Here is a 10,167-nt window from a genome sequence, read left to right as displayed (position 1 = left end):
CTGAAATGGAATGCAGTAATTATAAAAAGAACATTCATTAAGATCGTATATGAAGAAAAGAGATAGTATTTGAAATAAAGCCATAGGCTAATCAGAATGCTCTTAATTTTATTTACTGCTGTTATAATATATGAAAATGAATTTAGGGAATTGAGGTTAATAGAAAATGAAATTATTTCAGTTCCTAAAATGTACAGGAATTTACAGATTTAGAAAAAAGGAAAGACATTTTTAACATGATTATTAAATTACTAAATTTATGGGGCTACCTGAGTGTGTTAGGAAATTTATGGGGAGACCTGGGTGTGCTCAGGAATTCTGTTTCCAACATGGTTGAGGGGAAAAGAAGGGGAAAAAAGTTTTAATTGTGATAAAATGAATTAAACTCCAATGTGAAAGACCTTGAACTTTATTCCTCAGGCAATAGGTATGCAGCAAAAACTTTTAAGACAAGGAGTAGCATCATAAAATAATTTTTAAAAAATATTTTACTTATTTATTTTAGAGAGACAGACAGAGCACATGAGTGCAGAAGGAGAGGGAGAGAATCTCATGCAGACTCTGCATTAAGTGAGGAGTTGGACATGGAGTTCAATCTCACAACATTGAGATTATAACCTGAGCTGAAATCAAGAGTCAGACACTTAAACAACTGAGCCAACCAGGCACCCCAAAATAATTTTTAAATTAAATATTTTTTAGTGCAGAGAATATGCTACATGGAGGGGAAACTAAGGTCAAGAGCACTAATTAGGAAACTCTTATTATTGTCCAGTGATTCTCAAACCAGATTACACATAAGAGTTGTCTGGGGAACTTCTTATACAAAATATAGATTGTGAGGTATTACCGTAGACATTGACTCGGTGGGTAAAGAATGAAGTCTAATAATCTGCATTTAAAAAATCCCTTCTAGTTGATTCAAATGTATGTAAAATTCTTAGTTTATATGTAATGTAATATTGGAAGGGATGAGGAGGACAAAGAGATAAAAATAAATCAGAATGTAGTTACTAGGACTTGATGACATACTAGATGTGCAGGAGAGAAGAGATACATGGCGAATGGGTAGAAAGAGCCTTCTGACCATCCAGGTAAGAGAGCTTAGTGGTATGAGCCTACTAAAGCTTAGTAGAAAAAATGACTTGAGAGTCATTTGGGTAGCTGAAGGCATACTTAGGGATGACCCATCCACTAGAAAGTGGAGAAGGTAAAAAGAAGAAGGACATGGAAAGAAACTTGAGAAAGGACATTAAAGAGCTTACATAAACTAGATACATTTTTTTTTTTTTTGGATAGCTAAAGACTGATCTTTTTAGCATCACACGGGTCTTAGTATCAGGCAAAGGCTACCACTCTACACGTCAAAAAAGCCAGAAACATAGTTTCCCATCCCCATCGTATCTAGTGTGACAGGACTTGATCCAAATTTGAGTAGTCAGTCACTTGTTCATTTCTCTAGAAATACTAAAATTCCAATTGTTAAATGTATTTTTATTTAGAATAGATTCTCCAAAATGCAGTCCAAAATCATTAAATAATTGAAAATTCTTATTTTAACTTGTTTGATGTACCTATTAAGACATAAAGTGAAAAGAGCAGTGGAGGGGCATTTTCTATAAACTCCCTATTAATATACTTTAAAAATACTCAAATTGTTGCAAGAAGTGGGAGAAAGGTTGGAGGAGTTAATAATATGTGTATGACTCACCTTAAAACTTAAATCACAAAATGTGATTAATTAAAAAAAAATAGATCATCTAATCAGGATATCCAGAAAGATTTATTGTGTAGGAAACATGACCTGATATTAGAATTCAATTTAAATTGTTTAACATTCTAATTCACAAAAATTTATAAAGTCATTATAGTTATGTTAGAAAGATAATAAATTATGTTAAGATGAAAATTTTCAGTTTTATAAGTATTTTGCTTATCCAGATTTATTCACAAAACTAAGATATACAGAAAATTAATTAAGGGTTTTACATTTTTTGCATGCCATTTTTGGCATCTAGTAAATTGATCTAAAATTATAAATTATACAGTAATTAGAATTTTTGGTGAAAATGAATGCTATAGAAACTCTCTTACCTGTATCCTGTAAGAAATTATGGAGATCCTTTCAACAATTACACATACTAAAGTAGAAAAAATATAGTAGCATTGGAATGACAAAGCAGAAGTAACAGCACGGATTCATTTTGGAGGCTTCATTTACAAATTCAGGAAAATGGTGTTTATATAAATTTGCTTCAAACACAGGAGTCAACCAATTGTACAATGGTGTGATTTTTGCCAGAAGAAAAAGAGGTGAAGAGCTAAACGTCCCCTAATAGCACCCAAGGATTCCCTTTAGGACAAAACTAAGCTGTTCTTCTGGGAATTGTAAATTTGAATCTGTAAGAGAAGTCCAGGTGTCCTATAGGTATTACAGACTCTGAAATCATAAACATCAAGCCATTGCATACAGTTCTAATGTTAACAGTAGAAATTGTGCTTCATGCTATTTTCCAGAACAGATGACACTTCTGATAGTTTTGTGCAAACTTCAATTTATCTAAAAATGTTGGTATTCTGAGTCCCTTGATAAGTATGATCTTCTGAGTTAATCAACCACACACGATTTTATTAAGGCCAAAGTCCTGGATTACTTTCAGGAGCCAAATTTAAATACAGTTGTCAACCCTCTTGCGAACTGCAGGTCACATTCCAGACCTACACTGAACTTCCTGCTTTAATCTGAAAACACAGGAGAAACTTTGCTAGGCAGAGGTCAGAGGAGAAGCAAAAGGAAAACAAAACAAAGACCACAGTGGGAGGTGGTATATATAGTGCTTCTCAAACTGTAATAGAGGTAAATCTTCTGGTTTCTTTTCCTCTTAAAAATGCAGATTCCACCTCAGTAGGTCAACAGTGAGGATGATAGAATTTGTGTCTAACAAGCTGATGCCTGTGGACATTTGCCATCCCAGGGCTTTCCATTGCTGGAAGGTCTAGATGATCTCAGAGCTAGAAAACTGAAGAAACAAACAAACAAACAAAAGATAAATGTAGCTGCCATGCAAAGAGAGAAGCAAAAGGATCCAAATGGGACAAGAAAGACCAACATAGATGGGATCACATGGGGTCCGTAGTCTAAGTCAGGTACTTCATTCTTCACTCCAGTTTTAAGGACAATTAATTAGTGAGATATTTTGAACATGGTGGTAAGGTGTTCATATTTGCCCTTCGGCATTAACAGAGAAGTGATAACAAATGTTCATTCAGAAAATAATGAGATTATTTATGTCAAAATATTACCATGTAGAAATAGTAACATTTTAATGATATCTGAAGAGTAGGAAAAATATTTAACCTCCAAATGGGACTTGATTGGCAACTGGGGGGAAAGCAAAGTGCCTATACTTTGGTAGTCATTAATCATTTATCTTGTGTCCTTAGAATTTGTTCATGAAAACCAAAAAGAGGAGCAATAAACGACATAGATAAAAGAGAAATCACTGTGAAAACTGGGCAGAAGGATGGGTAAGAAATGAGATGTGCCAGGGTAGCTTCAACATAACCCAAATTTGACTTAAATTTTCCCTTTACTTTTCTCAACTCATTTTGTTGCCTGTGAGTACAAAGATCTGCATTTTTGCTTCCAATATGAGTAGTCATTTCATTCTTAGTGTGGGTCATGGTATCTCATTATGGTCTTTATTGCATTTTCCCATTGATCAATTATATTGAAAATATTTTTGTTCCCTATTTGACATCTCTATATATTGTTTCCTTTTCATAAAAAGAGACAAGTTTAATATTGTTTATTTAATAAAAACAGCTATATCTTCAGAGTTATCAGCATTACATATAATGCATGCATACATTTTTACTCTATTTGGATGTTTGTCCTAAATTTATATATACTGATGGAATAAATTAGCATTATATCTACTAGATAGTTAAGATTATTAAATAATAAGCATTTCTTTTAACAAGTTAAATCATTATTATGATAAATTTTATGTCAAAAGTAATTATAAATGTTTTTTATAAAGCACTTTTTTATAAAAGCCAACTTGAAATTTAATTTTTTTTTTTTTTTTTAGGGAAAGCTGAGTGTGAAGTCATTAGAGAGGGATAAAAAGCCATAGGATATTCTTAACTATAGAAAACAAAGTGAGAGTTGCTAGAGGGGAGATGGGGGAATGAGGGAGATTGGGTGATGTGATGAATGCTTGGTGTTATATGCAACTGATAAATATATATTTTAAGGATTTTATTTATTTATTCATGAAAGACACAGAGAGAAAGAGGCAGAGACATAGGCAGAGGGAGAAACAGGCTCCATGCAGGCAGCCCAATGTGGGACTCGATCCGGGGACTCTAGGATCATGCCCTGGGCCAAAGGCAGGTGCTCAACTGCTGAGCCACCCAGGCATCCTGCAACTGATTAATTGTTGAACACTATCTGAGAATAATGATGTACTATATATTGGCTAATTGAATTTAAATAAAATATGTCTATCTATCTGTCATCTATTATCTATCTATCTTTCTAGTTTCCTAAAGTACCTGTTCAAGTATTTCACTTTTTAAAATTCAGTTATATATTTCCTATTACTCAGTTTTAAGAATTCTTCATGTATTCTGGATACAAAGCTCTTACCAGGTATATGATTTGCATATATTTTCTCAAGGATCTTGATCTTGTTTTCCTCTCATAAGACACCACACTGGTGTCTTAGGCTGATTGGACCTAATGAGCAAGAATTAACAATTATTATAGACTTACTTACAGACATTTGCATACTAGAAGTTCAGAAATAAATCCAACAAAATTCAGAGCCCATTTATTGCAGTGATATTTCTGGAGGTCCAGTTGGTGGGTCATGTGGAGATATATCTTGTAAAGGATAATTGTTGCATCTTGCCCTCCTGTGGTCAAAAAAAGAAGTGGATTTTGGAGGCAATGTCATCTTTATTTGAGGGTATTATTCCAACCCATTTACCAGATGTCCAGAAAAGCTGCTTGTTTTGAGTGTGATTCAGAAAAGAAGGATTTGCAAATAGAGTGAGCTGCTATGCAAGCTGCTCTGGCACTTGGGTCACCTGATCCATTCAAAACAATGGTGGTCGAGTTGGCAGTAGCACACAGGCATACCACAGCACACACCCTTAAAGTTGGGGTTAAGCTCTGCCATCACTGTGGACTGCTTTCCATTTGAGAAACACTGTTGGCCTGCTACTAGGCTTTAGTACAGATGGAATGCTTCACCAGGGGCCACCAATTTCCCATGGAACCAGAGCTGCTTTTCATGAACTGGGATGACCCACCAAGATGTAAAGTTGGGAGTACATGACCACGGCATCATCAGATGGATGTGGTATATATGTGATGTAACCTGAGCAGGCCCTGATGGTATCAGTAGGGTACATGAAGAAGTGGTCCAAATGCTGATATTCCCCAGGCCTGTTAGACTGGCTTCTCTATTGTAGCTGTACTTATGGCCTCGTGAAGGGTTCTCTGTAATCAGTAGATATAAGGGGAGATGACCTTGGCCTGATTTACAGATAATTCTTCAAGATATGCAGACACCTTTTGAAAGTGAATGATTGCAGCACTACTGCAATGCTCTGGGACATCCCTGAAGGACAATAGTGAAGGGAAATCCTCCCAGTGGGCAGAATTTTGAGTAGTGTACCTGGTTGTTCACTTGCCCAGAAGGAGTAATAGCCATGTGTGTGGTTCTATAATGATTCAGTGCTTTAGGACACAGTTTGCCTAGATGATCAGGGAATTTCAATATTTGTGACTAGAAAGTGATGACAAGGGAATTTGTGGAAGAAGTAATAATCATGAAGATATTTATGTCCCATGTGAATGCACAGCAAAGGAAGACCTCAGCAATGGAGGATTTAATAATTGAGTGGGCAGGAATCACCCAATGGGCTCATGAGAAAAGGGGCGATGGTGGCAAGAATGGTGGTTATGCAAGGGCTGCACAACATGGACCTCTACTCACCATGGCCAACCTGGATGCAGCCATTGTTGAATGCTCAGTCAGCTAGCAGCAAATATCAATACAATATGTGTCCCTGATATGGCACCATTCATCAGAGTGATCAGCCATCTACCTCACGGCAGATTGATGACATTGGCCAGATTCCAAAGTAATGGATGCAGAAGTGTTTTGTTCTTTTGTGTGTGTGTGTGTGTGTGTGTGTGTGTGTGTGTGTTCTTATAAGAATAGACACCTATTCTGGATATAGATTTTCAGTACCGTGTGCAATGGTCCTGCCAAAACTTTATCAGTGGATTCACAGAATTCCTTATCCACTGTCATGGCATTCCATGCCCATTGCTTCTAACTGGGCAATTAGCTTTATAGTAAATAAAGTGTGACCATGGCCCCATGATAATAAATTGCCTTGTCTTACCATTTTCCCCACCATCCTGTTACAGGTAATTTGCTAGAATGATGGAATCATCTTTTGAAACTCCATTACTGCACCATCTAAGATGGCATTACCATGCATAGCTCAGCTGTGTTCTCCAGAATCCTGTATATTTTCTAAATCAGTGTCCAATACACACTACAGTTTCTCCCATACTTAGGATCAGCCCAGGAATCAAGTAGTGAAAATCGGAGTAGTACTACTGGCTATTACCACTCATTAATGATACACTAGCATAATTTTTGCAAGTCTTCCTGTGCCTTTGTGCTCTGTTGGTCTAAAGGTCTTAGAACCAGAGGGAGGGATGCTTCCACCAACACACACAGCAATGATTCTGTTGAGCAAGAAGACTGGCACTGGGTCACTTTGCGTTCCGCCTTCCTCTGTATCTTTATGAAAAGAGGGAAGTTACTCTGTTGGCTGGTGAGATACCAAGGAGAGACTGGGCTACTCCACAATGGAGATGAGGGCAGTATATCTAAAAGTCATATCACTTAGGTTGTTCTTTAGTCAATGGAAAACTCCAACAAACCAATTCAGGCTTAAAGAATGAAGATCGAGAAATCTGACCAGTGAGTTGTTTGCTATAGGATAAGGGATTGTGGAATAGGTAGTGGAAGAGGCCATTGTGAATACCAGCTATATGACCACATGACTAGTTTCAGAAGTGAGGAGTGTGATTACCATAAATATTTAATCCTCAGTTTCATAAGGATAATTTATTTGTGTGTGTGCATGTGTGTATATATACCCACATATTTGTATATGCATACATGTATTCATAACAGACGTCTTTATCTTCTTGTATTCTCTTATCATGTAAAATAAAGTGTAATAAATTTATATCCTGGTGACTATTGTTAATTTGACATTATGGTGTTTAAGTTACTAGATAACAAGGAAAATAATGAACATCACTCAAGGATTTTAACTCGCTTTCTGGGGAAAAGGTTAGTGCATTTTCAGCTTACACAGCATAGTTGAGTCATGTTAGGTAGAATTATGATCTTGTTCTTGTCTGTTCTTGGAGCTTACATATGGTTTAAGGAATTGTGTATGGACGCCAAGTTGACGGCGGGTAGACTTATGATGGTTTGTTGCATATGCCAATTTGGCTAGTCCACAAGATATCCAGATAACTGGTTAAATATTATTTCTGGTTGTACATGTGAGGGTGTGCCCAGAAGAGATTGGTATTACATCAGTGGACTGAGTAAAGTAATTAGGCCCTCCCTGATGCAAGTGGGCATCATCTAATCCACCGAGAGCCTGAATGAAACAAAAAGGTAGAGGAAGGTTGAATTCACTCAACTTGTTTGGTTCATCTGTTACATTGATACTCTCCTGCCCTCCATGCTCTTGATCTTCAGTCCTTCAGACTTGAGGGATGGAATTTGTACCTCTCATGGGCTCTCCTGTTCTCACCTTTTAGAACTACAATGTCATTTTTCCTGGGTCTCAAACCTTGCAGACAGCAGATCATGGGACTTCTCAGGCTCCATATTCATAAGTCAATATCTTATAATAAATGTCCTCATATACATATATATATTTCACTTATGGATTGATATATATGAATTGATTCTGTATTCTGGACAGCCCTGAGTAATACAAATACTACCTGTACATTTAGTGACTTCTTTCTTAATCAGAGAGAGAGAGGGAAATATGATGCAATTGTTAGCTGCGGACCTCAAGTAACTATATATTAGAAGGTAACTTTTGTGAAGAGGTATCATTACATATTACATCATATGTATTATCTTGTATATAAAACTAATTTGAGAAAGATGTTCAAAAGTTGACCCAGCGTTGACATTAAATTTTTCCCTTTTTTTAAATTTTAATATTTTTAAATTTCTCTTTTTTAAAAATTTTTTCAATTTTTTGACATTAAATTTTCTCTTTTTTAAAAAATTTTCTAGTGAAAAGATATCCTTGCCATTAATCTTATTGACATGAGGCAGTGGCCTTTTAATGGGCTATCATCATTGTTCAGTGTTTTCAAGAGAAAATCCTACCTACAATACTTCATTTTTTTGGAGCATATGCCCCATTGAAATCTGCATTCAGCTGCCTAAACAGAGGGAAAGTACAAAAAGGACAGAGGACAGGAGCAGCCATTGCCTTCGCCCTCTATCTTCCCTGCCCTTCCAGGAATCTGTGAGCCTTCTCCTTGATGGTCCTTGCTCTTCTTCTTCCACAAGTCCCACTACTATCTGTGGCACCTTCCTGGGGAGTTGGTGCTTTATTATTTTTGGGAGAGGGAATCAAAGAGTCTGTCCCAGAGAGGCGAAAAGGTGAGATTGGAGAAGGGGCAGATGCAGGGAAGACAATGATAGTATCTTCATAATGTGAAGTTGTTTGGAGTCAGGTCCTAAACATTGTTCTACTTGAGAATCTATCAGGGGAAAACAAGTCAAAGAGAGCAAAAGAATGAGCCACTAGGGCCAAGGCAGGACAAGGGATGGAATTCCAGGGTTTGAGGGTAAACAGGGGGATCCCAGGGTTAGATGTGCTTTCTAGGGATGAGATAATACAGTCACAGTGTCTCCCGTCCTTCTTCCACCCCAGCTCCAGCCCTGGCCTTTTCTGTTCAACCCTCTCTCCAGTGACAGGAGTTGTGGCTCTAGCCATGTCTTCATGTTTCTGTGTCCTCTGCATGTTCTCACCCTTCATTCTCTCCTTTTGCATGGATCCCATTACAATACATTTTTAATAAAAACCTGTCTCTGAAAAAAAAAGTGACAGTGGAAATCTTTAGAATATTTGCATAGTGCTATTTCAGTAGGGAATAGAGGATATGTAGAAATGGCATTATTTATTTATTCATGAAAGACACAGAGAGAGAGGCAGACATTGGCAGAGGGAGAAACAGGCTCCCTGTGGGGAGCCTGATGTGGGACTCAATCCTAGGACCCCAGGATCATGCCCGGAGCTGAAGACAGATACTTAACCACTGAGTCACCCAGGTGCCCCTAGAACTGCATTTTGACAGGTTTCTAATATCTTGATTTTAAAATTTTTGCTTCACTGCTTATTTAAGATTATAGTTATCTGGTATGATCCCCACCAAATGATATAAACTACTAAAGAAGAAATTCTAGTGATGGAGCCATTAGTCAGTTTCCACAAACCCTTCAGGTGATTCTGAGGCCAATTAAAGTTTAAGAACCATTATTATTATTTTTTTAAGAACCATTATTTTTAAAAGAAAAACAAGAATAAAAGAAGGCCTAGACTACAGAGGTGTTCACAGATTCCTATTATATATATTAATAAGATTTTTTTTAAATTTATTTTTTATTGGTGTTCAATTTACTAACATACAGAATAACACCCAGTGCCCGTCACCCATTGTACCCTAGCTAGTCCACAACCCAGACTGTGAAAAACAGTTTTAGATTTGATTGGTATTTTTTAATTTTAAAAATAAGTTCCTTTATCTTATTTTATTTTACTATTATTGTTTTGTTTTTGTTTTTTTTTATTTTGTTTTTTTTGTAGTTTACAGGTTTTATTTAAATTCCAGTTAGTTAACATACAGTGTAATATTGGTTTCAGTTGTAGAATTTAGTGATTCACTACTCACATACAATACTCAGTGCTCATCACAAGTGCCCTCTTTAATACCCATCACCCATTTAGCCCATGCCCTACCCATTTCCCCTCCAGCAACCCTAGGTTTGTTCTCTAGAGTTAAGAGTCTCTTTTATGGTTTAC

This window comes from Canis lupus, chromosome 33 (genome assembly GCF_003254725.2).
Source record: "Canis lupus dingo isolate Sandy chromosome 33, ASM325472v2, whole genome shotgun sequence".
Lineage (NCBI taxonomy): Eukaryota > Metazoa > Chordata > Mammalia > Carnivora > Canidae > Canis > Canis lupus.
This window is presented reverse-complemented; position numbering follows the sequence as displayed.